The sequence below is a fragment of the Anomalospiza imberbis genome, chromosome 23, assembly GCF_031753505.1.
Source record: "Anomalospiza imberbis isolate Cuckoo-Finch-1a 21T00152 chromosome 23, ASM3175350v1, whole genome shotgun sequence".
Lineage (NCBI taxonomy): Eukaryota > Metazoa > Chordata > Aves > Passeriformes > Viduidae > Anomalospiza > Anomalospiza imberbis.
The window spans coordinates 3,508,818-3,524,389 of record NC_089703.1 but is presented as its reverse complement, the minus strand read 5'-3'; the positions used below and the strand labels follow the sequence as shown (position 1 = coordinate 3,524,389).

Sequence of the window (15,572 nt, the reverse complement as noted above, 5' to 3'; positions counted from 1 at the left end):
CAAGACACCTCTGCACAACCTACAGTCAGCTGTGCTCAGACTTTTGTTGTTAACCAAACTACTAATGGGACTACTAAACCATTGAGTTATTTCTGGTGAGATGGAATAAGCCTATTCAGAAGCTGGGAGGGAAGATGTTTAACACAGTCTTTCCATACACTTGGAGCTGAACTCTATAATTAAATATTGCTCAACTGTACAAGATGCCATTGTCTTTAATAACCTTTAACTGCAGCACCAAACATGTTCACAGTTAAGATCATAAAGTAAGAAGGACATTCACACCTGAGCTCAAACACTGCTTCAGTCTCTTACAGAAATACAGAATGTGGACATTTGTCTCCCCAAAATTGTTGGGTTAATAAGGGAAAAGAATAATTGGTATGAAATTACTGTTACTCCTTTGATATCTGCAGCCAACAACTAACTGCAGCCCAGTAACACATCCAGACCTTACCCTATGAGTGCTCTGCTGAAAAGTACCAGAGAAACTTTCCCCAAATCTCAAGTCTCCTGGAAAACAGTGGAGAAGCTCCCTCAGAGACCCCTTGTAAAGTATTCTTAGGGGACAGACAAGGGCAGCACTTGACAAGGCTGTGGCTGAAGGGGAAAGACAAAATGGCACATTACACTGACAACGCCACACAGCTTCATGCTGCAAATCACAGTAATAACAAAAACTCACTGGTTAACCCTTTGGAACTGGCTGAGATTAAAGTCGGCATCAATCCCATGCAAAAGCTGCTACTATTCTATAAAACAACTTCTAGTTATTTTTTGTATTGAAAAAAAAAATTTGTACTTTGGCATTATAAAGAATGGAATAAAGATTAAGTGACTATCCAAGCTAAAACATTATTTTGGAAAATTCATAAGAAAACAACTGCATGATCATTTCCATATTATTTTGATTAATGAATTTTAACATATTGATACAACTTGAATTTTAATTTGAGAAACAGCTTGCTGTGCACCAGAATTCATCTGTTCTTCTATCCAGAATGCTGGTTGTTGTCATGTTTTTCAAAATAAATTCCTTAAGCCTTCAAGCATCAGTAAAAATCTGAGTAGTTGTTTGTTCTGCAGACAGGCCAAAACACATGAATGCCTTTTTCACACACAGAATGCTACAGCATGAATTGCTTCAAAAAATTAAATCCAAGTTGTGTTGGCTGGAGGTACAGGACAAAATGCAGAAACATGTTGTAGTGACTTCTTAGAATTTTGTCCAATTGTGAATGGCACAGCACATGGGTGTTAAAGACCTTACATATTCAGTAAGTGGAACTGATTAAACAGTAAGGTAACTAGGCACCAAAAAATGTTGTTTAATTCAAAATGCTCATTATTAAGATGTGAATACTAAGGCTGTTCCTCTAGTATGTTCCTCCGTTTGCATTTAAAACTCCTTGTTTTGCTTTTTGTTTGTTATTTTTTCAGCTCTTCCATTATTCACAAAATCATTCATTATTCTTTACCAGCACTTGCTCACACAGCAAAGACAAATCAAAAACCACCTGGCTAAATAAAGGGTAGCATAGCTGTGTGTTAAGGGCTGCTCTGAGCCACTGAGACAGCCAAGAACTCCCAACGTTTAGGGAAAGCTGGTAAGCACAACATGTCTGATATATATATATATATTAAAAAATGAATGCATATGAGGATTATTCTTATAATCAGGGGGATTACAGAAATTTGCCAGAAACAGGACCTCAAACCCACAAAGTTAGGCAAATATTTTATTCCAATATCTAAGCCAAGAGCCACGTTTCAGAAGAGACAGCACAGGGTTGCTGCTGCCCATCCAGCACCTGGCTCAGTGCCTCACTTACAGCATCCATCAGCTCTTAGACTGTGCTCATTAAATCATTTTTAAATTGCTGTCCATAGTTTTAAGTGATCTAGGATAGCTGAGGTTCAAAATGTCACACTGTAAATTACTGGAGAAAAAGGAAGCAAGAGTAAAAATAGTAAAAAACCTAATATTAGGCTAAGAATAAAAAGATTGAAAGAAAAAGCCTCAACAATTCTGACTTATTTAAACAAACATTGCTTAAATGTTGTAACATCCACTTCTTCCAAAATATTACTGTTAATACAACAAGGTATCAAAGTTCCTTTTAAGTACTTGCAGTTAAGTACTGCTTTGAAAGGACTCCAGCAAGCTTAGCTGAGGAACTCCAAGTACCTCTGAACAGACACACTCATCACCCGGGGAGGGAATGGCTTTGGAACCCTAAAGCTTCCAACTTAAAATGAAACAAGCCATGAAACCGCTGCTTACCAAGTGCTCTGGAGAAAAACACCCTTCGACTGGCAACAAAACAGGCTACAAAACCCAAACACAGGCTTCCCAAGAGCCCACAGCTCAGAAGTTCCAATGCTGTCACAGAACACCTTTGGTGATAATTCCTGGGGTTTATTTTCCCCACAACCCAGAAAAAGCTTTTCATTTTTATTTCTCTGTCAGTGTAAGATAGATATGCTGTACCAGGAGCATTTCCCACTTTGGCTACAGATCATCCCAAGCACTGGTGGGTATGTACACATGAAAACCTCCATTTTCAGTACTGTATCTTTCTAAAACAGAAAATTATAGAGGCAAAGTCAGCACATTTTTAATCATATTCCAGCAAGTCTAAGGGTGAAATTCAAGCAACAGATCAATTTTTAGACAAATACCTCATTAAAAGGAATGTCAATTAAATGTAAATGCCTCCACACACAGTATCATTAAGAGGCATATTTCAACAATGATGCCAGGTAGGTATGAAAACCTGCAGAAAAAAGCAAAATGTAAAAGCTTTTATAACCCTGTTTTCTTCAATCTGTCATCACTGTAAATATTGAGTGGAGTGTACTTCTTGCAACACCATTATAAAGTTATCAGATACAACTACTTTGTGTAGGCATAACTTGTATTGCTAAGCAAATGAAACACTAAAATTGACATGAGCTGTTTCAAACTGTACAAAAACAATCACAACAGAATTTTAACCTCCAGCTCCTGAGAACCACAAGAATATTTCAGAGCTGCAGAAGATCATGGTTCTGTACAGTCAATCTGCCCAGACCTAATGTATCAAATAATATTAAAGCCAGAGTGGTAGAATACATACAGCTACATAGTACAGAAAAAATGGAAAAGCCTTGTGAACTATCTATAGATTATGGGCAAATGCAGTGATCAAAGGTTTCTCTGTAATTTTTTCCAGCAGAACTTGCATCTCCTCTTCCATAAAAAGACACTTTCAAGCTTACCCAGTAGGAGCAGGAGAAAGAGGAAGCCAAACTTCACAGCAATTCTATTAATACCAAGCTGCCTGTTGTATAAGCCTAATGCTACCCATTAACCATCACTTCACTCACAAAGAGCACATTTTAATCACTGCATTTTCCAACCACAATATAAAAGGGGTGATGAATTCTCACCTTGGGAAGGTGTTTCAGGACACCTGAAGACAGAGGTACATACTCCAAACCGTGCGTGTAACTATTTGTACCAAGCACTAAATACACTCTGCAGGAAAGAAACAGAGCTGTGCACTGACAGAGACTGTTAACGTGACATTTGCATAACAGATGAACTTGTTGCCATGGAAAGCATAAGAAAATTCTGAGCTGGGCTATTTAAATCACCAATTTCTGCAAATGTTTGGCAAAGTCTCCACTTTAATGATAGCACTGAAGATCATGTTACTGTGTCTCACCACAAACTTCTGGAATTATGGTAGTCAGTACAAGAAATGTGAGGGTGACACTACAGGTGGGCCATGCCAAGAGAAAGAAATGACCCAACAGTTTGCAAGAAGCAGAAGGGAATATATTGCCATTATATGGAGTTTGTAGGACTAGAAAATTTGACACGGTTCACAAATTTCAGATAAGTAGATTTTAAAAAACTGGTGAAAAATTCTGAGTGGGAAGCCTGTGTTAAATGTGTGGTATCACACCAATCCCTGCAAGCTGAACTATGAGCCATCTCTAGTCTTCTTCATACAAGTTACCTTTTGTAAATTAAATTATGTACCATAACTCTGTACCAGATAAGAGACAAAACCAGTTTATACTGTCTGTCAGAGTATGTCATCCACTCTTGCAACATCTCATTCCAATCCCCAACACGTTCCGCCTTCTGACTAACCTGAGTGCATATCCCAGGAAGTCTTAAGTTTATAGACTACAAGACTTACAATGACTTAAGTAGTACAGAATGTCACCCAACAATTACAAGGCATGGCAAACAAGGGTTTAATTCCATGCAATTTTAACCCACACAAGAGCTGTGATGGAACAATTAAGTATAAATAATTAAATGTAGAGCTTTTATCCTCACAAGATCTGAAAATGTTATTTCTGCCCTTATGCCAATATTTCTAAAACAGTAGAAAGGGGACACAAATACAGGACCAGACTTGCTCTAGACTTTGTCTCAATCACTCCAACTCCTGGTGTATTCCTGCCTCCCACCCTCCCTAACCACACAGCCTCCCCTCATTCACTACAAATTCCTAGCAAGTTGCTCCATGGCTGCCACAGCTCCCACAGCCAGGCCGGGACAGAAAACATGATGAACATTCTTCTCTGTACTTCTATTCCATGAGCTTTTGTTTTGCTAAGTATTAAAACAAAAGCTGCAGCAAAAGAAATGTCAGCTGGCACACACACTTTCCAGAAATAACTGTTCTCTATATTTAGCCAGTTTTTATTTAAAATTCAGTTAAAAATAGAGCATCCAAATTGTGTATTTAATACAGAGATGTCTAAATTTAAATTTCTGCTTTAGCCAATCAAAGCTTTTATCTAAGCCCAGAAAATGTTGCTTCCAGTCACCAGACCTTGCTCCAAAATGTTTGTGAAATGAAGTTACTCTCAGGTAATTAGAAATACCACCTATTTTGACAGCAGCATTTACAAGGTAATGCAAATTAAAGCCCTCACACAACTACTTGTACCAGCAAGTTTAAAACAAGCACTACTAGATCAGTCTGCCTTTTTCTCGAATAAAAAACCCAAATATTTGTCATGGTCCTATTTGGATCACTGAACATTTGAGAGGATTACTTCAAAAATATCTGTGGTTTTAGCTAAGTTATCTTCAAAATTAACTACTTAGACCTTTACCTGCCATTTTATTCTGCTCTTTGACAAACCAGGTATGTGCCAATCGAGCAGCAGTAACACAAATAAGTGACATTAAAAAAAAATAGAAAAAAAGGACATTTGGGTCCACTGCAGACCCAAAAGCCCTTCTCACACAGCTAGTCAAGGTAGTGTCTTACTATCCAGAGCAATTTTGCCTCTCTATGCCACACATGAAAAGCTGTCACTGCATGGAAAACCAAACCCAAAGCACTGATCCAAATGTTTGCCTAAACAGGGGCAATGGCTTTGCTTGGAGAACACAGCTGTACAAAGGCTACAATCCCCAGAAACAGGGCTGCCTTTGTGTCTAACAGGAGCCCTAGGATTACTGTAACAAGAGTCCCCACCGCTGAGGAAACAAGAGCAAAGCCTCTCACAGATGCAGGATCTGGACAGTGCTACCACCAATGTAAAGCTCCCATGGATAAAATTAAAGCCCTCAGAATTGCACAAGGTCACACACAACATTTTCATTTACACTCACTCAAATTTGTCCTGTTATTCATTTTATTCAAATTTGTCATGTCATTTATGTTTACCACGTCTGCAACATGTCACTTCTCAGAAATTTTTCTCCAAGTGTTCCCAGTAAAATCACCCCTCTGTGCTTTAAAATGTATTTCACTCGCTCTTTGACAACCATTTCCAAATTTCATTCCTTTAACGTTATCATATTTCTTCAGTACAACCAACTACCTAGTGGTAAGTATGCAGTGGTTTTCCATCAGTCCACATTAAAAATATTACAGCATCTTCTCAACTGGGTCTCTAACCAAACAAAGAACATTAATTGTTCATAACCAGCTCCTGCCAAAATATATTTGCAGCATGAAAACTCTGCTTCTCTGTATCTCTTAAATTTGAAAATACTCATCTCCTTCCAGCTTCAGAGCGACAAATCCAAGGTCATATGGCAGAATATCACAGCAGGTCCTTTACAGAAGTAGATAAATGAGGATAAATATTACTATGCAAACTCATCATTTTAATGTACAGTATAGTCACCAAATTACTTTTATCTGCTGGGAAATTGTGGAAGATTTGCTTCACTTCCTTGGTGAAACAAAGTGCTTCATTCATTTCAGCCACAGCCCACTGATACTTTCTTAGAGAAAGGCCTGTCAGCCTTCTCTGATAACATGAGATACACTGAATTATATTTCCAAAGGAACTGTAATCCTCCAGTTGCCCAATCAGTCCATTTCTCAAAAGGACTGTGCTACAGGATAACGGTAACAGTTGGTGCTCATGTTAACAAGACCAACAACAGAAGGTCTAAATTTATAATATGCCCTAAACCAGACAAGAGCAAGTTGCTATGTGCTTAATTTGTGACACAAAGAAAGGTCACAGGCTCATGAAGTTATTACAGGGAACAGCAACTTCTTCCACATTTCAAACAGTGAAAACAAATCTCAGAGCACAAATGTACTTGTCTTCTATTCAATTAACTGCTACGTGGAAGATGAAAGTCTAATTTGATCTAAATGGGTTAAAACCAGAAGTTCTTTGCAGACACCTGTTTATAGTATAAAACATCAACTAAAACAGACTACAGAAATAAAATGTCACTGTAACATAACTTGGACAATTTAATTTGCAGGTAAAGAACCAGAAAATAAAACCAGCTCTGGTATCTGAGTGGGGAGAGTGGAGGGTGACACCCGAAGAGTTCAGGATTTGAGAGCTACGAGCTAAGCTTCAGCACAAAGTTCACTTTGCTTTTGCAATCTCTGACAAGGGGTCTGTAAGACCAGAAACACTGGACTCACTGCTCTTTACCTGCAACTCGAAAGGAACGCTTTGCAGGAAAGTCCATTTTTTCCTCAACTCACTGCCACTTGGTAAGACCTACTCCCTGGGAAAAGCCCAAGGCGACTCTCAAGACCTGGCTGAGGATCCAGCTATGGCAAAGGTGGGTGTTTGAACATTCTGATCCAAATCCCCAGCTGGACAGGTCAGCTATCACAGCACTGAGCTGCTTTACACAGCTCACTATCTCCACAGTCTGCAGTTTTACTGGCAGCAACATAGGGAAGTTTGCATTGCACTCAGCCCTGAATTATGGTGATGCCTGAGAAATGTTCCCAAATTTCTCTGAATCAAGTCACTTTTACAAACACCAGGCCTTTCCCATTCAACAGTCACATTGTTTCTGATGGACTGCCAAAAAAAACGAGATCTGTATCTGAGGAGACTCGAGTGAGGCATCTGACTCTCAACAAGAGTTAGAATAATGTACAGCTGACTACTCATTTCCATGGCATTTTGCAGCAATAATAATCAAGATGATGGATTTTCAGCTATTATAATACTCTCACTGGAATAATTTTATGTCAATCAGCACATTAATAACAGGGCCTGTCTGAAGTTCTGCAGCATTAATCATAGTCAATCAAAAGCTCTCAGAGAACTCTGATAACAAAGTGTAACAACAGAATTAACTCTTAACAGCTGGTAAGCTCCTAAGTGCTCAAAAAGCTTCATCCTAAAAAACTTTCAGGCACTGGTGATCCACATAAATATTGTGATTTTCCAGGGGAAAAGTGTATAAAAGGCAAGTAAATACTTCTAGAAAACGGTCAGACACTGCCTAATTTCTTAGCTACAAATGCCACTGAGTCTTGTTTCAATAACTGATAATAAGCCCAAGCAGAAAGTCAGTCTGCTGTAACATTTCCTTGACAAGCTCAACATAGCAAGTGTGGGCCAGTGAGAATTCTTCAGAACAGTCATTCCTGTCAATCTGTGTAAGGCTCTTGGCAAGAATGACAAAATAAATTGAGAGACTGAAAAAAAAAATACACTCTAATCTTACAAATGGTTTTCCTTTTCATTCACTTGAAAAATATACAAAACAATTAATAAATAAAATATAAAATTTGTTTGCTATTTTGCAATTTGTAATGCAGCCATGTGAGAATCTTCAGAGAGCTGGCAAACACAAATTACCTTCTGAAGGAGACCTCAATTAAAGAAAAGAGCTCTCAGCCAAACACTCAAATGGAGTCTGCATGTCTTCCATGAACAAACCAGCTATCAAAACTTTCTTTGTGTGCACACTCCTGAAGTTAAATGTGCTTGTTCATCACTGCATAATAAATTACTGGGGGCATCTGCAGATAAGACCTTGGTATAAGATATTCTCTGTAAATAATGTGAGTAAAACAAATGGTCAATGCAAAATTATGGTAAATTGCAATAAAAAAGTTTAGTAGTTTAGTACAGTTAATTATACAATATTATTCACATTAATTCTCATCTAATGGTTTTGAAAATATGATGCATTAAAAAAATCTACAGAAAGGCAATAGAAATTATTAAGAGCTACAGAAGATTCTTACTACAAGAACTTAAAGCCTTCCCTAAATAAAAAGATGGTTCAAGCAGGAGGCAAATAAAATAAGAATACACTGAAAGTCAATAACTGACTTTACCTTGCATCCACCATAATCCCCAGAGCCTCCAACTGGGAAACAACCACTGAAGTGGGAGATTGCACAGGAGGGTCAGGAAACCATAGAAAGAGCAACAGTGGCTGGTAAAGCCTTGGCTTACGTGAGGGAACACAAAGCAATTCAAGAAAGGATTATTCATGTGAGCAGAAGTCACCCAGATTTACTGAGATGTAAGGCAGTCAGTAGCTCATTGAGTTTGTTCTCTTCTATTCTATAAGCAACAGGACAAATCTAAATCACTAAATACTTGAAGGAATAGAAAACAAAAGTGCTTGTTTCTCTCTGGAAAACAGTGCCTATTCCATTCTGCAGGAATTCATCCCCTTCCTATTTTGGAACAAATCCTCCAAATCTATTGCAAAGCTCTTCCCTAACAGCAATCACCAAATTTTCTCCACATATTCTACACAGAAGTGTTTAAACAGCTCTAGGAGTCAGAAGAAAACAGTCTAAGAAAGTCTTGGAAAATCCCAATACAATAAATATTTCTACAAGGAAACCGGTATTTCAATAGCAACTGAGTAACTTAACTTATTTTCAGGAAAATCAAAACAGGATTTACTAAGAAAGGAGGAGAATAACTTCCAAATGTAGTGGATTATTTTTTTTTTAATAGCAGTGAAATATCAATCAGCTTTTCTTCCAGGTCACTCCTTGCTTCAAAGCCAATCCTGATCATCTGAAAGAAAAACTGATTAATAATAGAAAGCTGCCTGGTGCCTTATTTCACTTCCCACCGTGGATTATGTAAATGAAGATAGCATCAGCAAATTTGCTGGGAAATGCCACAACTGTGGTCTAGATATATTTTACTTTTTTAACTTGAGAAAAGCAGTCTAAGGAAGTGTGACTAAAAATGCAAAAGTATGAAAAAACACAGAACGCTTTAGAATCCGAGTTACCAAACAACCCAAGAATTTTTATTCTGTTAGGTAACTACATACATCTGCTTTAAGCACAACTAAGTAGCTAGAAATACAACTTGTAACAACCATGAAGGCCAGATTGTTATTTTAAGTCAAAGACAAAAACCCCACAGAGATAAAGTAACAGTGTGTGCAAGGTGCTTGTAGTACTTCCAAAAATTTATACTTAGAAACACAGAGTTTAAGGCACCAACACAGACAATTCAGTGCTGAATTTTTAAATTTTCTTAAATACAGGTAATTACTTTTTAATTCCTGAAATGAAGGCTTACTTTCTCCCATTCTTAAATCCATAGGCAGGAGCAAGGCTGGAATGAGTGATACCAATTACACTTGGCTGTTCTGAAAGCACAGAGCAGCTGTCCTAGGAACTGGGGGCACTGCTGGAGAGGTGAGGATGGGAATTTAAAGTAATACAAGTCTCCCTTTCAAAGGCCCCCATTTATGGGGGTTAAAAGAAAACTTGCACTGCTTAGAAGACCTCAAATGTATGAGTTACTCTCCAGACAGATGCTTCTATAAGAGTTATGGTCCCCTGGCACCCCAAATGCTGCTTCTGAACTGGAGTTGTACAAAAAAACCTTATTGCAAATCAATGTGATTTGGAGAAATCAAAGTAAATTCCATTTTAAGACTTTGCTCCAGATGATCTCGATGACTTCTTCCTTCCTCCCTTTTCTTTTACCAGTCATTGGTTGGGAAATTTTGAAGCCTTGAGCTCCTGAGTTTTTCATTAAATTTACTGGAAATAGAGCTTAGATAACAGTATCATTTCATGATATCCTTGCTACAAATGTACAGCTTGCACATCCCTCTACAAGCTACATTCCAACTCAAACACAATCATTTTTCTCGCAAGCTCTTTTATGGTTGGAAACAAACTTTTAAACTTAGTAAAAGTACAAACCTAATACATTTGTGGAACTTAAAAACCAGACAATCACAGCATCATTTGACCATGATTTCCATTTGGGATGACATCCAGATGGCAATCCAAGGCCTACCTTTTATAAACAGGATGCATATTTACAGCACTCTCACGTACAACTAATTATTTGGAACTACTTGAAAATGCCTAAGAAATTATTAACAAAAAAAATAAAAACTGCAAGGATTTCTACTATCACAGAATTTAACCTGCTTATTTCATCCCTAGGTGTTTGTGTTCCCCAGCAGCAATTTGACACTGTTCCAGCAACAGTCACACTTTCAGACAAGAGAAAAAACACTGTAACTTTTAGGATGACAGTTTATTTACATGTGGGAAGCAGAAGCCTGAAGTTGCATTTTGCATTCAGCCTGATATAAACCAAGGCACAATAATTATTTCTAACAGCCAATAACTGATTCTTAATTCACCCACCTTCCTCTCACACTGCCTCTGGGTCAGTGTCAGTTATTACAAGTACCCCTATAGTTAATGTTCTGCCTGAAGCCCAGTAAGAACTGTGGGAAGCAGCAACATCTGTAATAGAACCATTTAAGGTAACAAAGCTTTAAAAGATTTATTAGCAATGGTTTGAGATTTTAAAACCACACTGAACAATCACCAGGGGCTGTCCACGACACAGGTGACCCTGATGCAGGTGCTTTGCCTGCACTACAATAGCAAAATATTTCAGGACTTGACACAACTGTGGCTGAGAGGTCATTTGGTTTCACAACCCACTCCAGCTGCACAATGCAGCATATGCTTCTGGAAAAATGAAATTGAAGACTTCTCCCCTCCGTTGAGAGCCTGACGGCCCCAGTGCAGCTCCCACAGCCCTGGCTGAGGAGCCGCGGGCCCGCCGGACACGAGGGGAACACGGCGAGGGCCCGAGCACCTCCAGAGACAGAAACAAGCACAGGAAAAAGAAACACTGTCCTCTTCTCTCCCAAAAAAGGCTATTTTAGAGGTATTACTCTCAAGCATGTGGCAAGACAAGCTTTCATCCTGAGTAACATCAGTATCTTTCTTCCTTCAGAACCAGATTTTTGATCTGCCACATAATCCACTGCAAAAATGAGATTTTAGCCTTGTTTGATCACACTTTGGAGCCTTATGCAGCACCTTAAAGCAGATTACAGCCTGATACAAACATTGAATATCTTTATGTATGACCATCTATTGAATGACCATCCTTTCTTTAAAAGAAAAATACTTTAGTTACTGAAAAGTTACTTTTTTTTTCAGAAAGACTGAGTCTGAAGCCAGAGGCTTAATGTGCTCTTTCTGAAGGAAACACTCTGTTGATGTTACCACTCATTGCTACAGATTATTCCTGTCATATGAAAAGGAAGAAACACCTGGATGACACAATAAAAAATCCACACTACTTCTTACAAGGACACATGAACCCAACTTGCAAAGTGAACCCAAGCTGTTCTCTTTTTAATTTCCTTAGAAGGAGAATTGATGAAAGATCTTGTGCTAATGCATTTTATTGAGTAAATTTCCCTATGAGCTTGGCAGGCAGCACATTAACTACAACCTGGGAGAAACAATGATAAACATATAACAACAAAAAAAAAAAAAGGTATTTCAGAAAATGCAAAAGAAACAAAAAAACCTAATCTCAGCTATTGGTGGCCATGCACTGGCAGCTGCTGGCTCTGAACTGTGTAGTTAGGGCAGCACTAACAGCTTGGCTCTGATAAAAATCTGTGATGATACCCAGTTCAAGTTCACCAGATTTTCTCTTTTAAGGGGTTGCATTTCCATCCCTCTCAATACCTTGTTATCCTACTGAATTTCTTTCTATATCGTAAATGCACCTTAGGAACATCACATTGTTCCAATGTATGAAAACAAATGCAATATCTGCCTTTTTCCTCCAGCATTCCTGAGCTGCTGGGCATGGTAGAAGGAAGGTGTAGAAGATTTATTCCAGCTAAGAAAAGCTACAGCCAAGCCAGGCAGGAGCCATCAAACACAAAACCTGGGGACTACAAAGCAGTTTGAATGCAGAGCACAAAACTAAAAATATGCAGCAGGGAGATGGGGAGCTGGAGGAAATGCCAGGTGCCACTCTAGATCCACTCTAAAGGAGATTATGGGCCCTTGTGTCAGGGATCACTGGCAGAAGGGCAGCTCAAGGTCAGGGCGAGCAGTTCCGTGTGGAGCTCGTGTGTGCCCGGCCTGGGCAGCTCCTGGCTCACCCACACCTCACAGTCTGCTCTGCCTCTCCTGTACCTCAGCCTGACTCACAGCACAGAGGAGGCTGTCATTCCTGCAGAGAGAGGGTTCCTCCTGCAACATGAACATGTTACAGCTGTGAAAGCCTCACTGACTGGCTAGGACAGCCCACTTTAAACACCTGTGCAATGGTCACCTCTTCTGTCAAGGGTTCACTACACAGATGGCAGGAACAAGGTTATTTGTCAAATGATGAATATCTGAGCTGTTCAAGCATAAGACCTAAGATGCATTAAAAATCAAAAGGATTATCTGTTTTACTGAATATAGAATAATTAGGAGTTTTATCTAATAACTACATGGTCAGTATCACTAAATCACAGTACACCTCTCAAATAATGTCTTGTCCAGTCATTCCTAAGGTATTAAAGTGTCACTTTACTTTTCTGGAAAATGTGTTCCTAAAGGACACACTCATTCACAGTTGTTGGAATTTAGCAATTCTTACTTGGTTATATTTCCTTCTCAATATGTAAGACAACAGTGTGCAACATAGGCCAAAATAAAATTGGGGTGGTTTTGGGTGTTTCAGTGCTAAAAAGTAAAATTTTAAATATTCATTCATCTTTTTAGGTCACAAATGAATTCAAATTTCACAAGTCTCTGGAGGAGCTCGTCTCTAGCAAGTTTCTTAAATTGCTATTTAATTCAAATATTACCTTAAACTGACTCCCAAAAAAAAAATTTTTTCTCCTCCCATCTCTATCATATAATTAGAACTATTTATTTTTAAATTAATTACTTTTCAATTATGTTCATCATAATTTCCTTTATTTCCTCAAATCCCTCAAGTCTAGGATTAAGAGGCTTCCCCATCCAAGGATAGAGCTGAATATACAAGGGCAGGGATATTAGTAGAAACCATTCTGGAATCCTCACTGCAGCTACTGCTACCAAATCTGCAGGGAAAAAAAGTGTATATTTCTTGAAAAAAGATTGCTGTGAATTGCAAGTATTAGCAGATGTTACTACAAACACTAAAATAACTGAGAGTAAAGGCAGAGTAAAAAAAAAATCCGATAAAACCTGTGAAAAATAACTATAAAATTTTAAAATATCCAATGAATTGCCTTATCATTTTACAGCCGAAACTTTAATCTAACAATTCAATCAACTAAATGCTAGGAATTTGGTCTTTCTGCTTCATGGGACAAGGGTATAGCTACATAAACAGATTATTCTTGGTTATTCTCAAATGCTTCATGAATATTGTGCTTGGAGTTGGTTTTTGCTGGTTTGCTTTTTATTAAATAATTGTGAGCCTTGGTAAGTAGCTTGTGTTTACAAAAAGGGGGAGAAGATTTACTCTTCCTAATTATGAAATCTGTAAAATCCATAACAGTTAAAACACGATACCTACAAAAGAGCACAAAATCAAAAGCCAGAAACCAAATTAGTTTACTGGTATATTTACCTATAACTTCATGAATGCAAATCAAACTTCTATGCCATGAAAAATTACCTCAGAAATTATTCTGTCTGGCTTTTCTCATTTATCATATAATCAAATTCTTGTAGGTTGTTTTTCTAGCCTTTCCAGTAAATCACAGGCACACAAATTCCACGTGCTAAGATAATGCAGATTTAGGAAAAAAACATAATACAGCCTGTAATTTACCAAGTGCTGCTTACATATGTGCTAAATATGCTTATTCATCATAAAATAAAACTCAGTGCTTGAATTTCAGTCTGTATTTGCTTAACCTATGAAATACTATTCAAAATAACTGTGTTGCACTACAGTCCCCCCTCCTGAATCTCAAATAAAAAACTCACACAATAACTGTTTTCAATATGTTTCCAGACTGAGTTCCAGTCAACTGCACTACCTGTAAGATCAGGCCCTACATTTTAAGTTTAAAAAATTATAATGATGCTTCTTAAAATATTATCTTTCTTCGGTTCATTTGTAGCCTCCAGAGAATACCAAAACGTACATACTCCCATGCCAGAGGAATTGATACATCTGTGCTGCAACTGTGAATATTTCCCTTTTTATAGCTAGTCCCTGTAACTAAAGGCTTTGTTGTGATTTTGGCCTAAAACGTTAGTCAAAATGTCAGTTATATAAGGCCACGCGTGGAGGCACACGCACTCTAAAAAACCCTGCCGCTGAATTAGTAATGGAAAAAATAATGGCTGTCTGGTCTGACATACATATTCGCATTTATACCACCCGAAACTGTCCCACCCTCCCTCCTCGGCCGAAGTCAGCCAGGAGCAGCCATTCCCACCGCCTGCGAAATTCCATAACCAGCAAAATCGGCCTAGAAACAACAAGAAATTAAAATCCGCAGGGAAAGAACAGGACCGGAATTCTTCATTTGGCTCCACTGACGTACCCCCAGGCCCGGGCTCAGCCTCCCCTTCCCAAAGGATCCGGCCCCGGGCTCGGCTCCCCGTTCTCCACAGCGGGATCGCGGCGGCCCGGGCTCCGCTCCCGCTTCCCAAGGAGCGATTGCGACGGCCGTGGGCTCAGCCTCCTCCTCCCAGGGAGGGATCGCGAGGGCCCCGAGCTCAGCTCCCGCTTCCCACGGAGGGATCGGGGCGGCCCCGAGCTCAACGCGCTCTCCCAAGGAGGGATCGCGACCGCCCCGGACTCCGCTGCCGTTCCCAAGGAGGGATCGGGGCTGCGGCGGGCTCGGGGCTCGGCCCCCGCCCCACGCGGGATCGCTGCGGCTGCCGCGGCCCCGCGTGTTCCGCCGGCGGAGCGGGACATTCCCCCGGCCCGCGCCGCTCCCGCCGCCTCTCCCAACTTTTCCAGCCACAACTTCCACGTTCCGCCCGCGGCGCCGCCGGCCCGGCCGGGCCGGGCCAGGGCCTCCCCTCCCTCCTCTCTCGGGCTGCGGAAGGTCACGGCGGCCG

At 39.6% G+C, this 15,572-nt stretch overlaps 1 protein-coding gene across 2 annotated transcripts in view; it reads right to left on the bottom strand.

Moving 5' to 3' along the window:
* Nucleotides 1–15,572, bottom strand: part of PRDM2 (PR/SET domain 2) — a 63,808-nt gene that overhangs the window by 22,074 nt on the left and 26,162 nt on the right. The window lies entirely within an intron of this gene.